At 38.3% G+C, this 24811-nt stretch overlaps 1 protein-coding gene across 1 annotated transcript in view; it reads right to left on the reverse strand.

Moving 5' to 3' along the window:
* LOC122809275 (serine/arginine repetitive matrix protein 3-like) overlaps window positions 1-24811 on the reverse strand; it is a 1071439-nt gene that overhangs the window by 649474 nt on the left and 397154 nt on the right. The gene's annotated exons all lie outside the window — the stretch shown is intronic.

A 24811-nucleotide genomic window follows, 5' to 3' on the forward strand; every position in this document is an offset into this window, starting at 1 on the left:
TTCTGCAGCTTACCACTGCTGAAATAGGCATGGATTTATGTGCTTATTGAGTGGGTTTTAGTATTAGCATTCACATATTCCAATTCACTGAATTATAAGTTACTTGTAATGTAGCTGGGCCTCTGTTAAAACTTCCTAGATTAGATATGTTGCAAACTCTTTTGTTGTACTGACTGATATTTGGCCTAGAAGGCTGGGGATTCCCAGACTGACAAGGTCCATTCATGGAAGATTATTAAGAATGTTGAACTATACCACAACATATAAAGGGAAGTGCCAGTGTTATCCCAGGGCCTCAGCAATGTGTTTATATAGAAATGACACATGCTACACATTTAATTACAGCCCATCAATGCTGTCATCATTATATTATTGATTTACACAAGGCTAGACAAGAGGCTACAAACTTCTTGTAAATGTTGACACATTTTCCTCAGAATAGAAATGAGCTGAAAAATATTCCTAAATAAAACTATTCTTTATTCAGTAGCTGGGTAAGCTACATTTTAATCTGTCTATCTGCCTTTTTGCCTGCAACATTATTGGTAAGCTACTTAAAATGCTATGGTGAAATACAGATAACATAATTAACTGCAGTTTATTACTTTTTTGTTTAACTGGTCTTATGATGTATAACTGATCATAATATATTATTGTTAGGACAAAGCTTAACAAGGAGGAGAGTTATTAGTAACTTCACAAATCTGTTTCAGATCTGTACCATTCAAACTGTAAAAATATAAAGACTGTTACTACACAGGGTGAAATAAAAGTGACTGAACTTTCTGGCTTATAGGTATGGATTTTCAACCTGTACTTATAAGGGTACACCAGCAAGAGGAACTTTTGGCCCTAGCCCTGGAAACATTAGACTTCTTGTAGTTTTTAATTGGGGGTGGTTTGGAATTTTTGTTTGTGCTGTTTTTTGTTAGTGTTTACAACTTTGTGGTCAGGACAGGAAAAGGAGGGATTAAGAAAGAGGATTCTAAGAAAGTTTTTTTGTAATAGATGGATCCATGCTATCACCTCTGTCTCTGTCTCCATGGGTGGTTACTTTAGCTAGTATGCAGGAAAGTATGGTTGGACCATGAAGGGCCCAGGTCACTGCCCACTTTGCTGGGGATGAATCTGAGTATTGAGCTGTCTCATAGGAGGAGTGATGTAGTGTTGCCAGTGATGACTGAACTAAAAATGTTGTCTCAGAATGGAAATGCTGTCCCAAACCTGATGAAAAGATATAGGTTTTTGACTTTAATTAACCTGTACGAGCTGCATAGCAACCATTTACAGGAGAACCACATGACTAACCAGGAGTATTAAAAGGCTTTCAATTCAAACATTGGCCCTCTCTACTAAATCAGCCCTACTTGGATATTACTATTGCATAGACCTATCAGCCTAACAAGCCTAATTCACTAAGCCATGAAATGGATTATATGTAATTCCATGACCTTTGATATATAAAAAAACATATTGCTCTAGACCTGCAATGATGTAGTCTTGTTCAAGGGAAAGCATGTAACCATGTCTTCTTCTTCTTCTTTTGGCTGCTCCCTTCAGGGGTCGCCACAGCAGATCAACTGTTTCCATTTCTTCCTGTCCTCTGCATCTTGCTCTGTCACACCAACCACCTGCATGTCCTCTCTCACCACATCCATAAACCTTATCTTAGGCCTTCCTCTTTTCCTGTTACCTGGCAGCTTCATCCTTGGCATCTTTTTCCCAATATACTCTGCATCCCTCCTCAGCACATGTCCAAACCAACATAATCTTGCCTCTCTGGCTTTGTCTCCAAACCTTCCAACCTGGGCTGACCCTCTAATATACTGATTTCTAATCTTGTCCATCCTCGTCACACCCAGTGCAAATCTTAACATCTTCAACTCTGCCACGTCAAGCTCTGACTCCTGCCTTTTTGTCAGGGACACTGTCTCCAACCCATATAACATAGCTGGTCTCACTACCCTCTTGTAGACCTTCCCTTTCACTCTTACTGGTACCCGTCTGACACAAATCACTCCTGACACTCTTCTCCACCCACTCAAGCCTGCCTGTTCTCTGTTCTTCACCTCTCTTCCACACTCACCATTACTCTGAACTGTTGATCCCAAGTATTTAAACTCATCCACCTTCGCCACCTCTACTCCCTGCATCCTCACCATTCCTCTATCCTCCCTCTCATTCACACACATATATTCTGTCTTAGTCCTGATGACCTTCATTCCTCTTCTCTCTGAGCATATCTCCACCTCTCCAGGGTCTCCTCCACCTGTTCCCTACTCTCACTACAGATCACAATGTCATCTGCAAACATCATAATCCTTGAGTACTCCTGTCTGATCTTGTCTGTCAACCTGTCCATCACCATTATAAATAAGAAAGGGCTCAGAGCTGAACCTTGATGTAATCCCACTTCCACCTTAAACACATCTGTCACTCCATGTCTACTTAATTGAATAAAATTTTCAAGAAAAATTAAGTTGTAGCCAACAACCATGCAGTTTATAAGTATATCAAAATGTGACTGAGGCCTTTCACACTATTCCACTTGCTGTATTTGTAAATAGGCTTAAAGGCCTAAATGTGGATCCTTATATTATAAGATATATAACAAACTGGCTGACAACTAGAACTCACAGAGTAAAAGTCCATTCACCTTCCTCCTGTGCCTAGTGTGTGACTCTGAGCAAGTTATCTAACTAGACAATGCTTCTAGGCTGCCCCTGAAAAAGAATATTTAGGTCCAATGGGCTGATACAGTTAACAAATGAATTTTAAAAAAGTAGCAGGTGTCATCCCAAAAAACAAAAAAGTGAGTAGTCGTATTTCTCAGGACTCAGTACTAAAATTCCTTCTGTCTGGCTTACAGTTCTGTTTTGTTTGGATTAGATCTGACGTGGACATTAATAAGGGCAGATTTTGTTTGTCCCGCCCCATAGATATTGATCAGTATATGGGGTATTTTGAAAGGGTGTTGATATACAATGCAAGTAAGAATACGTTTTTAGATAATTTAGTTATATGGAGACAATATGTAGATAACTGCTGCCTGGTATGGAAGGTTGAAGTAGCTGAATTGCTCAGATTTTGAAGTTATTTGAATGTAAACAGGTTTGGTATTCATTTTAGTATGCATGCTGAATTTTATCAAAATGGATTTTGTGGATGCTCAAGGGACTTACTCATCTGATGGTTTAGTCTCTACAACTATATTTAAAAAATTTAGGAAAAATATCTTTTTTAACATTTGATAAACAGCTGACCAACTACTGAGCCGCTCAGGGTACCAGTCAGGTGGGCACTTTTACAAGATTTTGCCCCCTCTCCAAGTACCAGTGCTCCTGCTGAGATGGGAAAAGTGCCCTGTAAAGAACAAGCTGTACACATCCCTCACATATGTACTGCTTTTAGGGTACTGCACCCCATACCTCTCATGTATCCAGTATTTGCTAGAAAATACAGAATAATATGCTTAAATAACAGGGCCCCTATAAACTACAATTTTTTTCAGTTTAACCTTTGACTTGCAATGTCATAAGACTATTGCCATTATGTCAGTACAGCTCCTGAATGAGACGTTAAGGTAAGCTAACAAGCTGCTCAGGAGGTAAAAAAGAAGAAAAATACCAAGCATCAGACTTTCACTGACTTTCTTGCTGGCAGCTGAACTGCACACTCTATGTATCACAGAAACCAAACAGAAAGGGAAAGGGAACACTTGCCAAAGTTCAGGTAATGTAGCAGGGGTACACACGGGTGTCAGCATTTTCAAGTCGGATGCTATACAGGTATATTCACTAAAGGTGCAGTCTTAATGTTTCCTCTTACCTGGTGGTTCAGAATGATTTTCTTTCCTGCTATATGTTTATTTAAGGGAAGAATACAGATCTATCATTGCTATGATTAAATAACATACTCATCTGTTTTATTTCAACAATCCTCTTATTATTTTTGTTTTTTGTCAACAAAGCAGATGAAACAAGAAAGCTGCTGAATTGTACTTTGTTTAGTTTTGTAAAGTACTGAAAAGGCTGCATTTGATGTCTGGGAAAACCATCAACTTTAATTCAAGGAATAAGTATTTTCTGCTCGTCTCTAATTTCTCAACTTAATAGAAAACATTTCTGCATATTATCAAATGTAAGTATTTCTTTGCCATAAAGGCAACAAAAATAAATGCCTTAACAGCCCTGGGACTTGGACAACATTTTTAAGTGCTTCTTCTTACTTAATGTGTGGCTCCTGTTTTTTATAGAACAAGGTGGGATACAGAAGTAGCTAAAACTGTTAGGCAGGATTGGCAAAGGTGTGCAGATGAAAGTGCATTTGGAAGTCTAGTGAGTATTGCTGTGAAATAAGACAGAATGCTTTATAATTGTGACAACTGTTTTTTTTTATTACATTTGGATACCTGAGGAGTAAACAGTCAGTAAACTGGTGGTAATTGAGAGGTATAGAGGCCAACTCAAGATACAAGTGACTTATCCTTGATGTTGTTTGATCACTGTCAAACAGCTGTCACTGATCTGAAGTGACAGGAGTAATGTCACACAATATACTGTTTGCTGAAGCCAGTGTAAAATTAGTATTGCTATAGTTTATGTTTATGTATGTGAGAGGAGGGGTTGCAGTGTATTTAAGTGTATGTAAACATTGCCCATGATTTCTTTCACTTTCCATCATGAGCATTAACAATGCACACAATACGTGGATATCTTTGGTGGTCTGGCAGAAGCAGGATGCATAGGAATGTAACTGATCATTGGCAGTGGCATAACAAATGCCATCTCACACTATGAGTTCTTGGCTGTGGCTTTCTTCTGTGGTTGTAGTCTGCATATCCTTCCCTCTCTCTTTGTGGGTTTTCCCTTGTGCTCAGATTTTTTATCTGTGGACATGTACACTATTGTAACTTCATCTAGTTTAAAGCCAGTCCTCCTGAGAGCTATACAAAGGTGGTGGTTGTAGCTTGTGTGGGGAGCTGGGAATGATTTGATCATTAATACTTTATTTTTTCTTGTAATCAACCCTCTTAGCTTGTATAGGGGTCATGGACAGTGTGGTCATTATTTCTTTAACACCCCACCCCCCCACACACACATCTAGAAGTGTGCACAAAAGGTCTGTTTAGCTTGTCTTGGGCCAGTGTACTGTTGGAATACATTACTGTGATGACTATTTTCACTTTCCTCACAATTAAACAACAGATAAATGGATGGTTGGTTATTTTGAGGTATAGAGTTAAGGAGGCATGCTGTTCTACACATCTCACAGCAACAACTTCAACTGTATTATTGTGTTGCATTTGTTCTTTCAGTTTTGCCCTAGTCTGACATTGAGGTGATACACATAAGATGGCTGTCTTTTGGGGGTAGAGTTGAGGAGGCATGCAGTATATATGTTTAACATCAGCCACAAGAAATATATGACTGTATCATTTTATGTCTTCACCTCGGTCTAACACCAGAGAGATACACAGAATGTGGCTATCTTATTTTTTTGTTTTTTTGGGCGGGGGCAGAGATGCAGGCACAATTCCCAGGTATGATATACTGTATGTATCTTTGCAAGCATTTTATTGTGACCTGCCATGTTGCCAGACACAAATTTTGCTTGAAAGAAATAAAATAAAGACTGAATTTATTTATTTGCTCATTCATAGATTCATACTAGGTTACTAGCCTAATAATCCAAGGAGCCTAGCCAAGGTTTCCTGAAAGAATAATGATGCCCTGCATCCAAATAGGGCATTGTGGGCCAGCATTTCTGTCCATAAGGGACATGAGTGCCAGGCCTGGTGTAAATTTCCTATTCCCCATCCACTTGTCTAGGTTGTGCTTAAACTGGGTAATAGACAAACTCAGCTTCACATGGACGGGAAGCCTGTTCCTCAGGGTGGGCAATCTCTGGGACACATCTGTCTCTCCACCATGTTCTGTTAAAGTCACAGTCAAAATTCAGGTCCCTAGACCTTGTATTTCTGGTACTGTTGGACTTATAAATATGCAGGAGATTCATAAGTCTGGGGGTTGCAGATGCCTTGTAACCCAGGCATTGATCACTCCCTCAGCAATCTACAGGAGACTAATTAGAGGGGAAAGGGTCTTTAAGGAGTTCTGCATAAGACAGGTTTGTTATACCTTGTGTTCTTTTTGTAAGGAACCTCTGAGGTCTAGTTGCTGCATATGTCTGGTCAGGTACATAGAAAAAGGAGCACTGTACTCTATGACTGGTCTGAGAAGGGCTGAGTACAGTGGGATAATGACCTTTTTGGACCTAGATGCCATGCTCTTACTTATACGTTGTGCAACATAAAAGGACTTCCTCACCACTATGGTCATGTGGTGGTCGAAGGTAATGCTATGGTCTATGTGCGTACCCAGATCCCCTGACCATTTAGGAGTGATTTCCCAAAGGGTACAGTTATGCATTTCTTAGCACTGAGTTTAAGACCATGGCTTCAGCACCATTTATTAGTCATTTTTTTGTTCAGGTCATCAAAGTATCAAAAGATTGATACAGAGCTCTAAAATGCACCTCAGAGTTTCTATAACACTGTGGCTTCTGAGTCTAGCTTAATTTGATTTTATATTCCACATATACTACAGTGCACTCTTGGTGGCCAGTTGTGTTGGAAGAAAGCAGGAGAAGGCAAAGTTAAAGCAAAATACAGGATTTCTTTCCTTAGTCATGATTTTAATTCAAGCCATCATTAAATCAAAATGGTTGGTGGAAAAACTCTAAAATGTACCTGAGAACATCTTGAATTCCTGTGGCATCTGGGGGTCTAAACAGCCTTCACACTTCTGGCATAATTCAGTTACTGCCTTCTTAGTTATTACAGCAACATCTGGCCCAGTTATGGTGTGTTGAAAATCCTGAAAGAAGATTACAAAATATGGAAAAAAGTAATCAGGATAACGTGATAAGGTCATGGTGAGGAGAGGTGAAGTGGGGAGGGGGAGCTAGTGGGTAGTGCAGGGGAGGGGCATCTTAGAGCCCTTTGCCTAGGCCACAATTTCATAGGTTCATAGGTTGGTACTAGGCTATCAGCCCTAGGGCCTATACAAGCCTAACCATAACAATTCCCTGGCTATTTCTTCCCACAATATTTACTTCCCTGGACCCCTGTCTCCCATCCAATCATCAAGGTTCCTTTTGAAAAGGGCCAAAGAGGTGCTCTGCTTGACATGTATGGGCAGTCTTTTCCAGAGTCTTGGGAGTCTCTGGGTCAGGAACCTATCCCTCCAGCATGTTTTATTCATTGTGATGACAAGGTTTAGATCCCTGGAGCATGTGGCTCTGAGGGATTGGGATTTCTTTAAATGTAGCATGTCCAACAGCTCTGGGTTTGACATGGCCTTGTATGTTAAGCAGAGATCACCTCTGAGTAGAGTATATGCGACAGAGTATGGCTGGAGTTTTTTTAGACAGTCAGCATAGGGCATCTGGTTTAGGCCTGTGATTCTTTTAGTGAGGTATTTCTGCCATCTTTCCAGTTGTTGGAGGTGTCTTGAAAGGTACATACCAAATTGGGCATTGTATTCTATAATGGGTCTAATGAGGGATGAGAACAGTGGGACAATGACCTCCTTTTTTTCTGGATGGAAAGCCCTTAGTGATGAGGTGTGCCACATAGAAGGATTTCCTGACTGTTGTGGCGATGTGGTTATCGAAGGTGAGACCACTGTACACATGTCCCTAAGTCTCTTATCACACTTTCGGTGTTTAGTGTACTGCCACCTATGTGGTAATTCACGGGTACATGTTAATTCCCAAAGGGGATAACTATACATTTCTTGGCATTAAGCTTGAGCCCATGGCTCTGGCACCAAGCATCTGTTTCTGTAAGGCTCTTTTGTAGAATATCCACATTATTTGGGGATTCAATAATGGCTCCCAGTTTGCAGTCATCTGCAAACTTTGTTAGCCAAAGTCCCTTAGTATTGGCCTGTACTTCAGAGAAGTGGATGCCAAACAAGAGCGGTCCCAGGACTGAACCCTGAGGTACTCCACTTGTCACTTGTCTGGAGCTGGCTTTGGAGTCAGCTATTTTTACAGTGTGGGTTCTGTCAGTAAGCCAGTTGGCAACCTATCGAGTGATGTAGGGATTAATGCCCAGCTTAGTAAGTTTATCTATGATTCCAGAGTGGGGGATGGTGTCTAAAGCCTTGGCGAGGTCCAGATAGGCTATGTGGACCACCTTACCCTCGTCCACAGCCCTGGAGACTGATTTGAAGAAGTCAATCAGTTTCAGGAGACAAGATCGGCCCTTCACAAATCCAAAATGGGTGGGGTGCAGTGTTTGAAGGTTGCCAATGTCTTTGTTTATAAGTTCCATGATAATATGTTCCATGGCCTTGCAGATCAGGCTCATCAGACTGATGGGGCAGTAGTTCCCAGGATCTAAGGTGGATCCCTCCTTGTGGAATGGGATAACTGTAGCTGTGTGCCACTCAGTGGACACAAAGCCTGAGGTGAGGCTATGATTAAACATGACACTTAGGTGATGTGCCAGTTCATTTTGTAGTTCATGTAGTACACAGCTTGGGATGTCATCTGGTCCCATGGATGCTGTATTCTTAGCTTTGGAGAGTTTGTTTTTTTACCTGTGTGGCCGTTATTACTGGAATTTGGCAATCTTTCAGTATTGAGATGGGCCCTTTAGGGGGTGGGGGGGTGAAGTTGGCACTGAATCGATCTGCCAAGATATTGTCAATATCCTTGGGATCAGTATCTTTAATGCCATTCTGTTGTAGCTCAGAGCAGATCTGACCATTGCCATTTAGATTCTTGACATAGCTATAGAATGCCTTGTGGTTGTCTTTTGAATCTTTGGCAATTTTATTTTCGTAACTAGCTTTGGAGGATTTTATGAGGGATCTCAGCTTCTTACTGAGGCTGGTAAGGGAGTTTTTTGCATCCTCTTTTCTGCAACAGTTTCTTCCTTTTGTTGTAAAGTTTGCTTATGGCAGGGGACCACCAGATTGGCTTCCTTTTTTTGGAGGAGAGTGACTTGGTTCTATTTGGGATGGCATGATGCATGCACAAGTGGATTTGCTTGTACAGTGCCTTAGTGTAGGATTCAGCAGTCAAACTTTCAGGCTGGTCCTGATTAGACAGTTGCCATCCTAGCTGCATAATCAGGAATATCTCTAAGTCTCCATTTTGAGACTTAGGAGGATTTGTGATACAGAAGAAAATAATGGATTGCATGGCTGAGGATTTGGTTCATAGATTTTGGTATGAGAGTTACAATATGGAACATCTCAGGTTCAGCAAGGGGTTAAGTCTTTACTGAGATCTGATCTCTTATATTCTTATATTAAAAGAGGAATACCCATCAACAGTCAGTTCATTCTTAACATTTACGAAAGTAAAACTAAAACACTGTGCGAAGTAATACAGAGTCATTGACCTATCCATTTGACTAATAATGTTCTCTCATGTCTACTGACTCCTGAATATAAATTTAGTTATAGAAGGGGTAAAAACATGAGGCAGTTTGTTACTAAATATAAATAAAAAATGTAATCCCTGTCTTATATCCTCTTCACGCTCTCCTTTAAGAGGTAATACAGTGTATGATAGATGTACCTACTGTATAATTGTCCTGCAAACTAATTTATTTCACAAAAAAATTGTCAAAGTACTTTCCAGATAAGTTATTTGATCAGGTGTGACACAATGTGGGCTGTTTATATGGTGTAGTGCATATGTGGCTGATTTCATACAGGACAAACATAAAGGCTATTTAAGGAGTGCTTATTCCTCCATGTATATGATTTGAGATGCAAAAGGACACATAGTGCATGACATTAACATCAGTTGGTACACTCTTCTGTAAAAAGTACATTTATTGGCATTGATAATGTGATTCCTGGATCTATTACATCTAAACTTCACTTTACTCAGTAATGAAATTCCAAGGAACAGAGATGTACTATATTGACTGAAGTGTTGTTTACTCCTGGAGTAAATGACCACAGTTGAGTGCATTATAAGTATTTTGATAGGAGGACTGAAATTATTTCTTTAAATAATCAAAATGCCATAGTCGAATGGTGTATAAAATTTTGTACACTTATCTGTTGCTTTTTTGACATACTGATTTACATTGATGAATCTGCACATAGCAGTGAAAATGGTTTATACTTCATAAATATTAATGTATTTGAAAGTATTTGTGGCATTTTAATTTTGAAAGTATAGTGTTGATATATGATGACTTTATTTTATGAGTATATATGTATGTATGTGAGAGCACATGCACAGGCAAGTCTTTTGTGATCAACACTCGTAAGACAGAAACCAAACACAACTGACAATAATGAAAATAGAAAAAAAAAAGATTTTGCATGAGAGGCAAATCTCTTCGTACCCTCAACATGATATGCTGCATTCTCCGAGACACACACACACACACACCACACATCTATATATACATGTACACACACACACACACACACACACACACACACACACACAGAGAGAGAGAGAGAGAGCAAAACTCAATGATGTGTTTGTAGCTTGTACAAGGCACTTTTTTCTATCTTGTCTTCTAGTGTTTTGAACACTCATTAATAATATGTATGCAGAAATGCAGTTAGGAGATCAGACATGAGGGTAAAACACTGGCCCCATAGCACCAAGGGATAGATGCCTGAGAGTGAGAAAGGAGTCCTAAATTTAATTAGTGTACTTGATTCCTGGGAAGTTGTCTACAGGAAAAGGAACTGTGGGCACTTCTGCCAGCTCACCTAATCTAGCATAAGATGTACAAGCCAAGGACTAACATTTCTCAATGAATGCCAAGACTGTGGTCCAGCAGTGCATACATTATAAAATGTATACCACAGACTAAGCAAGGCAAGTGGCTACAGTACAACAAAAACCCTTCCACAGCTGTCAGCACTGCACTGCAGTAGGACATGAACTCCTCTCTACCCACTCTACAATCAACACCATATAAAGGATTTATTACATCCAGAGCCCCAGTCCATGAGGGTAAGCCAAATGGTTGCCAGGGATGTCACAGCAGAAAATGAAAGGCGAGGCTCTAGTACATGGCTGATGACAGACAGCTATAATACAAATTAAGAAAAATAAGAAAAAAAATGCAGCACGGTCAGGTGAATTATTACACTTGTAAAGACTGATATTCATCCTGACTTCTTGTCATGTTACCTATATTTGTTATTTATTTTTCAACCAGGCGAATGCATATAAATTGACTTTATACAGTGACCCTGAACGTATTGTTTGCTTTAGTTACTGCTCAGAATCACGGGAAATGATGGAATCAAAGACAGGATTGCAAGATGAAACTCGCTAGCAGCTCTCTTAAAGATCTCTGCTACGCTGGTATTAAAGCCGTGGCTTTGATGGTTTGAAGTGAGAGTATGAGGGAGGCTCACATTAACTCTTTTTAGCCTGTTCTCTCAGTATCTCACAAAGTAACAGGATCTACTTTTTTTAAATCAGAATTTAATCAAAATAAATCAACTTTTACTTTTTGAAAATATGAATACACAGATCCCTAATTCTGTAAAATACAATGCAAAATAACAACCAGAAGCAGCACACTAAGACGGTCTGCGTTCTCTTCAGTAGAACTGTTATAGAGAAGACATCCTCATGCATTTATACATACAAAATACTTTATTCATTTCCAAAACAGAATAAGTCTTGAAGTTTTGTTTTCTAGCTGCGACTAAACAAGCTTGCTCAGTTTTTTATTACATTAAATTTAAAATTGTATCATAAAGTTATCATCAGATTCAGGGGCTGCTAATACATTTTTTAAAAGTTTCTGGCTTTGAATGGATATTGAAGCATCATCTTAAACATATGCAAGGCAGTTATCTCAGAGGATTATGACCGTACGATATTAATGAGCTGTTTCCTGTAGTCCAGGTTGGATTCCCTCCCCCTCTATTTACCTGCCTTGTAACTCTGACCAAGTGATTTAACAGACACTGCTCAGGAGAAATTGTGTTAGACACCTCAGACGTTTCTATGTACTGCATGCCTGGCAATTACCCAAGACCTTAATATGACTTATGTCCTTTGAACTAAAGAAGTAGCAGGCTGTGGACAGGAAATGGAAACTCTCTTCGTGCTATTTAGATTAGATGAAGAGCTGTGAAAAGTAATAAATCTCAACATTTGTATTCCAGATTATTCACTGGTAACCTTGTTCACTCTACCTGAAGCCTGTATTTGTTTAATACACAAACAAAAGCAGCACATCATTTATATGCAAAAATATACGCTAATTCCAGACAATTAAATATAATGATATAAAGGGGAAAAAACTTAATTCTGAAATTTTAGTTGTGGGTACAGTCAGCATGGGTGTTTTGCATTCATCTTTTTGTTTAGTGTCTTACATCTACAGCTTTAGAGTCAGGAATCCTGTTTTAAGGTTTCATTTTACTTTAAAATTAAATAAATAGTAGATTATATACACTGTAGCTCTATCAACATGTATAATTAAATGTTATAGTGTGTTACAAGGTGTACTAAGAAACAAAAAAGCTGAAATGGTCATCATGGCATTTGTCTTTGCCCACAAGAAAAAAAAGACAATGCCAAAGTGCTATGGGGTAGTTGGTATTTTGTGAACATTAAATAAGTTGAAGTCGTGTCATTAGCATTATCTGTTGATCTTTCAGAGTACTTAATATTGGTTTTGTCTGTGTTCTGGTTTGGATTTTTTGACACCATGAATTCAAGTTGTTCTTTAATCCCAAACTGGTCAATCAAGTTCATTAGTACATGTCATCTGCAAACATAGAAGTCAATGTTCCTTCATTAACGGGAAATGTTACAATAAAGATATTAGAAATGTCACCACAGAGAGCTTTTCGGAAATCCTTAGTTGACTGCTCACAGACAAAAAGTTATTACATATCCTAACTCTGTTATTACAATTTAACAGCCAGTTGGCAATGCAGATAATAATGTTAGAATTCTCCTCTAGAATAGGTAGGCTTTGAATTATGACACTATGAGAGGAACAATGTGGATAGTCTTTGACAAACTACATCTGCAACCAGGCCTTCATCTGTAGTATCAATCAACCTGTTGTAAAAGTACAGTGGTCTGATAAACTGTGAACTTCTACTCATGAGCTCATATTTAATAATAAAACCAGCTATTCAAATGATAACAAAAAGAGGCTTAGAAAATCCTGCTCAAAACATTGCCAATAATGCTAGCCTAGCTGCTGGGCCTATAGTTCTCCATTGTATTTAGTCCACCACATTTACGAAGTGCAACAGCTCTGACTAGTTTCCACCATTCTGGAACCCATCTTGTTTCCAAGCTTTATTGAAATAAAAAAGTCAGATATGGTGCCATATTTTCTCTGCATTTACTAAGGTAAAGCCATTAAAACCTTTGGGACTTATTGCTGTATCTGGCCCAGTAGTGTTTAATGCAGTTGTAACTATAATTTGGTTGTTGTGACAGAGCTTTTTCCCCTTGAAATATTAAGTACATAGGGTGAAACAATCACCCCTCTATTTTTTTCCAAAAATTATGACATAAAACATTTTAGCTAGCTTGTCATAGTCTAATATAGCATTGTTGTCTGCAGATAATGTTGTATTACCAGAAAAATCACATCAAAAGAATCTTAAATGTTATAGGAAGATATTTTATTACTTTCTGTGTGTCTTTTCATACAGTTTTTATTATTTTTTTTCTTAGAGCTGTTTTACCTCTTACATACCTTTCTAAATTATGACTAGTGGAAATTGTTTATACACTGACCAGACATGTTTTTTTTCCTGTTGATTAATCATTTTAGGGGTCTTTGTGCACAAGCAGTATATGTAGTGATTGGCTATGCAAAAGATAATGTAGTTATGTATGTACTACATAGTTTCCTGATTATAAAGCAGTGATATGTTATATATGGGTCTATATTAGATAATCGAAATTTCAAAAGTTTGACTGTCATATGGTCGACACTATATGATCAAACTTTCAAAAGTTTGAATATCTAATAAAAAAAAATAATAAACTACACAAATAACCTACCTGAACATTTTAAGCAGGGGTCAAACCCCCCTGCACCACCACCCCCCCAATCTTTAAATATACCAACTCCGAGATTGCACTACAGTGCTGTAAAGGAAAATCTTCCCATTCCACGCTATACAGAGATCTCCATTAAAACATTCTAACTTTCAAAAATTCGATCATATGGTGTTGACCATATGACACTCGAACTTTTGAACGTTTGATTATCTAATATAGACCCATTATATATAGCATTTAGATATTTGGTTGCAATGCACTGAAGTGTTACACATTCTGTTTAGTTATTTATTATACAACAAAGTGCTGCATGTTCTTCAGATTCATCCACTTATATTATAACAAAGTGCTACATGTTCTTCAGATTCATCCACTTATATTATAACAAAGTGCTGCATGTTCTTTAGATTCATCCACTTATATTATAACAAAGTGATACATGTTCTTTAGATTCATCCACTTATAGTATAACAAAGAGCTACATGTTCTTCAGATTCATCCACTTATATTATAGCAAAGTGCTACATGTTCTTTTCAACTGTGATTATAATGCTGTGAACTGTTATACATAGTACAGGTCACGTGATTCTCAATCAAAGAAGGGCTACTGGTAGCATGACTATATACCCCATGCTAATGCCTTCTTAACCACTGTAATCAGCACATACACAAACATGTTATGATCCACTCTCAGAAAGTTAAGAAATGTTTCAGTTAAACATATGAAAAGCTGTCAGAACCACTTCTCATCTCATTACCCTCAAGAATATGCATAACTCTAAGTATCAATTTATATACACCTCAAACCCCCTTCCACAAGAAAAAATGACTAGCACAGAAGTCAACAAAAAGAAAAAAATCTGATTTGCCACAATGATTTACTTATCTAACTAAAGAAAAGAAACAACAGATATCATACTATTACCACAAAATAAACTTCACGATCTATTGCCTGAATTAATATAAAGAGAGGAAAAACGTATCATCAAAGTCTTTATAAAATAAATAATGAACCTTGACAGCATAGTTCTTGAGACAAGCACTGCTACAAAGCAACATCTTAACAAGTTAACAGGATGTTGGATTTAAGTACCAGCATTGCCTTCTGCTGTCTCTTCTCCAATGTGTATCTTCTTCAGTATTCAGGCAGATGCTCTGACTCATGCAGTTGGCTGTAAACCCAAAGTTCAGAAATGAATTACATAGCCTACCCTTTCACACTGTATGATCCTGGGGAAGTAAAATAGCATTTCTATACATTCAGGATACTGACTTTTTGTGGCTGTTTATCTTAAATAATGTTTTGTTTTGTGTATTTTTCTCCACATGACTACTTCCCTTACAGGAGCAAATATTGCCACTTAAAATTATATGGAGGAAAATGCAAATAACAGCCTGAAAATTGAAACAGAGCAAATTCAAATGACCCCATACAGTTTTCTTATCCAGCTAAGAATACCATTAGATTAGCCTATGTAGTCCAGAAAGTCGGAAGCACTATAACCAGTTTGTCTGCTGTAAAGGCAGTCTTGAATGTTTGCAGCTACCCTGGTCTGTCTAATTTTTATATCCTCTGACAACATACATATGTGCCTAGCTACAAAATTTAGGAAAATACATATGCAATTTAGTCTGGATTATATGACAAGACAAAATAGTCTTATACATTCTCTTCCTTACGTAAACCTCTATCAGCAATATGCAGTTCATCTGCAGCAGTACCTTTTCAACTTACCCACATATGTGGGAGAAGGGGAACTTCAGTGGTATAATCACAGGTACAGGCAAGTTTCAAATCTGACCAAGAAAATTAGATAGGGAGATTTAAAGATTATCCTGTTCAGATAGAGGTCAAATAAAAAATGCAGAAAATATGTCCATCTCTGTGGTATGTTAAATTAAATGATAGTATGTTCGCAGTGATAATTCTCTGCATTCTGAAACCCACAGTATTTGTTAGCAGATTATCTGCAGGACTGTGACAGCAGTAGAATATGCAGAATTGCACTGTCCATGGTGCTGTACTTCCTCTTTTTTTTTCTTTACACCTTCCCCAATATTACTCTGTCCATGGTGCTGAAATCTGTTATTCTCGCTCAGACCATGTAGCACCATTTCATCATGACTCTGTCCATTGTGCTGAATATGTTTAACTGCAGTTTTGAAACTAAAAATCGTTCTGCTTAGACAGCACAACTCTGTGATAGCACAGCAAATTACATGAACTATTATGAATATCACTGCACGTGATTCAGAATTACCACTGGGACTGACAGCTTACACATACTTCCACAGCTAGGCAAGACTATAGGAAAGGCTCTGTCAGTGCAATTTGTCTTTCTTCTCCCTACTCAGGAACTCTATTATTCAATTACATTCACATTTTAATAGCACATCAATAAATCCGTATCTGTCTGGGCAATAAAAGATCACCTTATACTAAGGGGTAATTATGCTATCCTGGTGTTCCTGAAGCTTGACATATATATTTTACATTCACTATTAGATTTTATATATTTTAGCTGCTGGAGCATTTGAAGTTTTATTACCTACATTAAATTCAGTTTTGAGACATGGTATTACAGCTTTGAAGAAATTAGTTACATTAAATATTGGTATATTTAGCCCCGGCTCTTTCATCACAAGCTCAGACTGTCATACAGTCCTTCACTCTCCTCCTACTCACCATATTTTCAGATCTGCTAGTAAGGGAGGACAAAACCGTATCTGCTATGAACAAGGGCTTTAAGAACTGAAATGCATCGTATGTTATTTGGTCATTACAAAAGTAGAGAAGTTTCTTCAGTTTTTACATCCCTAAATTTCTATGTTATGCCAATATTGTAGTGAGTCAGTTCAGAGTGGACTTATTTACTTACAGGATATGAGACCCAGTGAACGACTGACTTGATGGATGGAATTCCATTTAGGCAGACTGACTGCAAGTGATTCCATTAGAACATTATACAGATGAATTATGGTATAGTATGAGTAAGCATAACCACTTTTCACCTGTTACAGAGAATCATAGTAAATATATGCCAATTCCCATTAAATGACACAGACCAGGTATGCTTTCACCAGTATTTTGTCATCTGGATATCTGTTATAGCTGTATGATTAGCACCCTTTATTGTAATCTTTTTTCATATTGCAGAGCACTCCTCTGCATTTTTTTTCTTTGCAAAACTCATTAATTAATAGCTGTGTTTTATGAAGAAAACTTTGCTTGTGCCCTTGTTAGAGTATTTGTAACTAGTACACTTGTGGTGTGCACGTAGTCTAGTTCTGTTATTGTGTTTTCAGTCAGTTATCACATTCATTGACCCACTCCTCTATATTTGCCCCAGACAACACTGACATTTCTAAATACTTACAGCTATTCAGTCAACAAACTCTCCTGCTCCATTAGAAGTCATTAGTTCATAAATCATATGGAAACTATATGGAGAAACATGAAAAGAAATATGCCATAGAACTCATGCTTCCAAACCATTCAAAAACAACAAATCCAAAAAAAAATTACTATTGGGCAGTTTCCTAAAATTATCCAGAGTCCAGAGACTAGCTTAATTTGCAACTACCGACTACAAAATCTCCTCCGACTGTACTGTCTGTCCTATTAAAAGGATGTGCAAATCTAGAATTTACAGGAATGTCCTTCATGGTAATATGTTTCATGTTCATTTTGTTGATAAGTTCCAAAATGGTTACTATAAAGTCAAGATGGATGCCATAGCAGAGAACAGAAATTCTTGGACAGCCACAAGAAGCAGCTAGGTATCCTACAAAGAACAGATGTGGTATATTATTTCCAGAAAGAAAGTAGCAATACTTAGGAACATACTGCAGATTGGTGCAAGCCTTAACGCTTGTCTAGAATGACCAAGCTCAGGGTTAAATGCATCACTTCTGACCAGTAACCTTTTCTACTGAATGCTAGATCTGGTGAATTACTAACAAATTTATTTTTATTTTTTTTTTTTTTGCAAATTATTGCTGAGATACTTTGTGGGGCAACATTTGACTCATCAGATAGACTGAATAATATGCTGAAGTGAATGGACTGGGAAATGTTATTTCACTCAAGCATCATCATCATCAGCTCCCTTTTCCCATTTTTTCTACATGGGGTTGGGATATCATTTTAACTGTCACTAACTCTCTTGATTCAGTGCCACATTCCTGCCTTCTTCAACATTCATGCCTGACTGTCGCAGATCTTCTTTTGTACATTCCATCCACCTCTTTGCTGGATGTCCTCACTTCCTCTTACCTTCTTCCTGTTTGTCCCAAATCTTCCTCACCAGATTGTGCTCTATTTTTCTGCATGTGTCTAAACCACTGTAATCTGTTCTCTTTGATCTTTTCTGCAGTTGGAGCTACTTTGGCTTCTATGCTTATGTCCTCATTTCTTCATCTGTCCCACAGTGTGCATCCTACCACCCTTCTCAGGCACTTAATTCCCATCACCTCTAGCTTCTTCAACTGTTCTGCTTTTACTGCCCAGGTTTCTGTACCACACAGTAGTACTGGTTGCACCACTGTCTTGTACACCTTACTTTTCAGCTTCTTTGGCATTCTTCTGTCATAGACTACACATGAGATTCTATGCCAGATGGCTGCAGCACCTCTGATTCTAGCTTTGACCTCTTTATTCAGACTTCCCTTCTCCTCACCACCACTCCCAGATACTTAAATCTCTATACCTCTTCCACTATTTTTCCCTTCTATCTCTATTCTCAGCTTCTTCTGATTTCCCCAATTTGCTGCCATTACCACCATCTTATCTGTGCTTAGTTTCTTCCCATGTGCCTTCAGGTTTGCATTCCATTCTCCTATCCTTTGCTGAAGATCTAGTTCAGAGTCAGCCTGTAATGCCACATTGCCTGCATACAGCAACTTTGTTGATCTGTCTCCTCTGACTTGTTTGCTAATGTAGTTCATCACCAGTATGAATAGCAGTGGGCTCAGAGATGAACCTTGGTGTACTCCCACTCCCACTTGGAACTCTTGTGTGAGGCTGAACACTGTTTGTACTTGCATCATTGGGTCCTTGGATATAGTCTGCACTAATTCTACCAATGTTTCTGGGACTTCAAACCACCATAGTACTGCCCAAATCAACTCTCTTGGGACCTTGTCATATGCTTTCTCCAAGTCTAGGAATGCCCAGTTGGACTCTCTCCTTGTCTCTAGCTTCTTCTCAAGTATCTGTCTCATTGCAAACATTGGGTCTCTTGTGCTGCATCCTGATCTGAATCCGAATTGCTCATTTCCCATCTTACTTTCTACTGCTCTGCATATCCATTTATCAATCATCCTCTCCAGAACTTTCATGAAATGTGATAGGAGTTTGATGCCTCTGTACTGACTGCAGTTGTGGATGTCCCCTTTGTTCTTGTACACTGGCATAAGTATGCTTATTCTCCAGTCATCTGGGATACGCCTTTCTCTCCACACTGTTATTAGTACCCACAAGAGCTATTTCTCTCCTATCCCACCAAGCATCTTTATCATATCTGCTGTGAGCTAATCTGAGCCTGCTGCTTTCCCTGACTTCATTTTCCTTAGTGCTATTCTTACTTCTTCTAGGGTGGGCTCCTCATCTTCTCTCATTGTAGGCTGTTTTTGTGGCAGTACAGCTTCTGTGGGTTTTTTTTCATTCAGAAGCTCCTGGAAATACTCCTTCCATCTGCCTTTGAAGTCCTATGGACTGGCAAGCAGGCTGTTGCTGGCATCCCTTATGTAGGGTGCCTGACTGTCTTCTTTATCTTTCTATCATTGCCTTGCAACCTGATATAATTTCTTTGTGCCTCTTACTGAGTGACTTTCCAGAAGATGGTAGAGTACCTTTGATGCCCTATTCTTTGCTATTGTGATTTCTTTCTTAGCTTCTTTGTCAGCCAACCAGTTGTCCTTCCTAACCTGATCAGCCTTTTCTGTCTCCCACTTCTTCCTGCACTCCTCCTTTCTTTTGATGACTTCCTGGACTTCTGCATTCCACCATCAGCTTTCCGTATGTACCTTATTTCAATACCTGGCTTGGCCACATATCTTTTCTGTAGTCCTAACACATGCTGTTTTTAGGTTCTGCCATTCTTGTTCAACTCCACCTATTTCATCCTCTTCTTGGGGTGCTAGAGCCCTGAGTAATTCCTTGAACTGTTGTACTTTCTCTCCAGTCAACTTTCAGGTCTTTAGCCTGGTCCCTGTTGACCTTAGAGCCTTCTCTGACCACTGCTTGCAGCTGATTGTGGCAACTAGTGGCTTATGTAATGTCACTCATAAAAAGAGGCAAAAAGAAAGGTTAAACATGTTGCCTGTTACGTATGACTTTCTTTCCAGGTATTTCATGCCTATGGTTTTCATGACTGCTTGGTTATAAACAGAAACAGAGTATAAACATACCTGACCACATTACAGTCTTTTTCCTAAGTGCTCCCTTTGTTATTCTGGTTTTTGTAAGCCAGTAAAACATAATGACAGTATAGCATGCACTTTGCATAGATTTGCATTAACTAGATTTTCTAACATACGGAAATGAGCATCTTCTACCTCACAACCTCTCAGGTGAGTTGTGACTCAGGATTTGTGCTCTGAAGCTAAGTGAAATAGGCTGTCAATAACATTTACCACAGTCATTACTGAAATATATGACTGCTTATGCTATTGGCGTGAGACATTAAACCTATGGTCTTGTGTCTCATAGCACCCAGGTCATGGAAGATTCCAAAGTAACAAAACAAATCCTGTAGTGTGCGAAGCATAACAGTACAAAGCTTTTCTGCATGCAACTTTCAGCCTTAGTATATATGAATGTGTAATATCACATCTTTCCACGTGTTAGGGGAAGTTCTTTAAAATGACCACCAAGCTAGGTGGCTATCTTCTGGCTGACTATAGGATTTACTCTGATAATGATATGTTTGTATGTATGTATGTATTTTGTGTGTGCAAAACATTTTTTTTTACTATGCTCCAGGAGCTTCAGGATGCCAATCATAGGGCTACAACTTGTACATAAAACAATGATGCCAGTTAGATGTGGTGGGCAACCATGCCACAGATGAACAAAGCCTAGTACCCTGTCATTTGACTGGGACATTACAATCGTTAATATGGGATCCTGAAATAACAACCTACTTAGAGTGAAAGCCCCTCAGTGTGAAGTTATACTGATCGACCATGTCTAGCTGCATTGCAACTTAATGTTTTCTCTTTATGTTTTGGTGTTTTCCTTGCAAGTGTGTGCTTATTTTAGCTTGTTTTCCAATCATTTCATGTGAGGGCTTTGGTTATTTGAACTACTGGTGCAGTTTAAGTATTTTTTCATTTTCTCCATAGCTGTGTGACCATAGAGTTAGTATATTTTAAAACGGGATGGGGGAGGCGGAATCCCCATATGGAGTACAGAAGGAGTTCCCCATGCAAAGACATTTTCTTCATGTTTGTAATAGTTCTGTTTAGGGTTTGCTGCGTTTCTGTTTCATTTCCGTATTACTTCTCTATCATTTTCCACTCCATCATTAATCAGCTGTAGTCTCCTTTCCTTCATTCATCTATTTTAATATATTAATAATGGTACAACACCAACCTTAAATGTCATTTGATATATGAATGCCTTACAGCATGTTTCTTGCGACTTGTTATTGTATAACATTTGTATTTGTGAAAACTCTTCATATATATTCATCTCAAGCCATCAAAGGTCATTTCTGTGAATGGAAAAAAAAAGCTGCTCACTGAAACCACTTTCAACAATCAACTAAACAAAGGCAAGCCCCACCCCCCCAGGCTCCACCCACACTCCTTGTATCTATATATACCAACTCTAAAGTTGCACAGCAGTGGAGAAATAAGCAAACTCCACTGTCTGTGAAAGCACTAGTTCTTTTTGCATTCATCAAAATTATGTTCGATGACATGATGTGCTCCCATATTATTGCCACAAACCTAGTCAGCAAAATGTAAATAAATAAAAAAATGCATAGTAAGCATAACATTGATGTCTTCATCGGTATGACATGCATCACTAGAGCCCTGAATGGGACCCATGTGGCCAGGGTTTGATAGGTGGGTCTGCACAAGAATGGCACAGGGAGTGGGGCTTTAAATGTAGTGGGGAAAGGTGTTCTACCATCTGAATGTTGCCATAATATCAGAATGCTTCTATTTCATCTCTGTTTTACTGTAGAGGCTAATGAGCAGTACTAGAACACAACACAATGAGGAGGAAGGTAGGGGACACCAAAAATAGCTGTGCAAAAAGTCAACAAGTCTATAAACTGCACTTAATCCATGCAAGATAAAAAGATAGCAAAAATGCAATTATTAATGAAGTTCTGAGAAAGTTACGCATCTCATCTCCATGAAAAAAATGCCATTTAATTTACAGTTTACCTTAGTGGATATATCCCTCTAGAAAATAAATTTCTACAGGCAGTGAAATAATGCCAGCACTTATATATCTACAAAAGACTGCTTAAAATGGATCTCAATGTAGAAAAGCCCAGTAGCTCATAAAGACAAGATACCCTAATTCACAAAATTTCCATTGCCTGGTTGGGTTATGGTGTGAGTCACTTAGAAATTCTAGCCTGGAGACAGCACTACAACTCCAAAGAATTGTTCTGCTCACACTTACAGGAAAATTTAGCAATAACAAATACAATTTCTCATGCCTATTAAATGGTTATAATAAGAAGAATTAATATCTCCCATCATCAGCTGTAGATCATTGACATTAGAAGGAAGGCTATATCTAATAGGTTCATTGGTGTTTACTAGGTTAATAATTACAAGGACCTTTTTAAGCCCAGCCATGCATCACAAATCTCTGACAAGTTCTAATACCCTTAAGTATAAGTAGGGGTTTGGGAAATTAAACCTTTATAAGCAGGGACCTAGGAGATGAACGATTTACAGGCTGCATGTGTTCTTTAGAGACATAGGTTCCAAACCAGGGATGAATTTCCTGTTCCCCATCCAATTGTCCAAGTTGCACTTGAATTGGGTTAGGGAGGAATTCTGCTTTACATGGATGAGGGGCCTGTTCAATAGATGGGTTAGTCTCTAGGATACATACCTATCTCTCCAGCAGGTCCTATTTATATCACTGGCAAGGTTTAAGTATTTAGAATGCATAATTCTAGTGCTGTTTGTTTTGTGGATATGCAGGAAGTCCATCAGAGTGGGGTCTGACAATGCTCTGTATGCTAGGCATAGATCTCCCCTCAAAAGTCTATACAGGGATAGGGCTTGAGACAGTCTGCAAAGAACATTTTAGTTACACCCTGTATTCTTTCAGTGAGGAACCTATTGTTGGATATGCCTGGTTAGGTACATACCAAAAGGGGAATTGTACTCAATGATAGGTCTGATGAATGCCGAATACAGTGGAACAATGACTTCCTTGGACTTTGAACCTTTGTTTATAAGTTGCACACAATACAATGATTTCCTTGCTACTGTAAACACATGATGGTCAAAGGCTAGATTACTATCTATTTGCATCCCTAAGTCACTGACTACTGTGTCAGCTCTAAGGGCTGTGTTGTCAGTATGATAGTTACCAGGGGTGGATGACTTTCCAAAGGGTACTATTATGCATTTCTTGACATTCAGATTTAGTCTATGCCTCGGACACCAGATCTGTCTGGGATTGAAAATGCTAAAATTAATGTGGACAAAAACCAAACACTTGAACTAAGAAAACATCTTAAAGTTGGCCCTTTTTAAATAAGATACACTTGGAATACATTTGCTAATGTTATATTGCAAATGTAATTGATAGGCTTTGTGTGGTTCAGATGCCACAAGTCATTGCATTAAAACCTATCTGGGTGCAGTATTTCTAGTGGTTGATCATTATAGCCTCCATTTGTATGCTGTGCTGCTCGAAGTAAGTCACTTAACCTGACTAAAGCTCACAGGTAAACCCTGAAAAGCTGTATTTGTCTCTAATGGGTTTTATATGGTTAACACAAGAGTAAATTAAAATAAAGCATTCCCATGATAAAACTCATTACATGCAAGCAGTTTACCAATTATAAAAAGTTCTGACCTTCAAATAAAATGTTATATAAAAAGCACATAAGTACTTCTCCAGGATGAGATTTTGGTTTCTCTTGGCACTGATGGGAGCTGCTGCATAATTTTAATTACTTCAGTAATCTAAAAACATGTTCTTTCTCTCTGCAGGACCTAGAAAATCTGTATACAAAAGGAATTTTAATGAATGAATAAATTACATTATAAGAAAAATCACTGAATTGTTACTGTTTAATTAAAAGTAAGTAGAGGCAAATAAGTAGTATTCATTTAAATGCTCAGTCTCACTTCGTAGGTGACATTTGTTTCTAATGATTTGCAAGTAAGCTAGTAATAATATGTCATGGGATTTAAACGTTCTTCTGATAGGCTGATTATCTCTGGAATGTAGTACATTTTATAGTAGCGACAACCATTAAGGAAATTCTTCTCATATTCAGGACCCTAAAAAAGCAAATCAGGAAAACAGTGTTTGTGTGTGTGTGTGTGTGTGTGTGTGTGTGTGTGTGTGTGTGTGTGTGTGTGTGTGTGTGTGTGTGTGTGTGCTACTGATGGATGTGAATCAGTTGAGAAAGAAAAGATAGAGAGAACATGAGTGTTAATAACAAATATATGCTGTGTTAAGCAGGAAGAAAAATTTTTGGGGATGACCTGTTGGAAGAGCGAGTCTCAGTGGTGTGAGTCTTGAAACTAAGAAACCTAAATGCCA

The sequence above is a fragment of the Protopterus annectens genome, chromosome 8.part0 (genome assembly GCF_019279795.1).
Source record: "Protopterus annectens isolate FY-2018-M chromosome 8.part0, PAN1.0, whole genome shotgun sequence".
Taxonomy (NCBI): Eukaryota; Metazoa; Chordata; order Ceratodontiformes; family Protopteridae; genus Protopterus; species Protopterus annectens.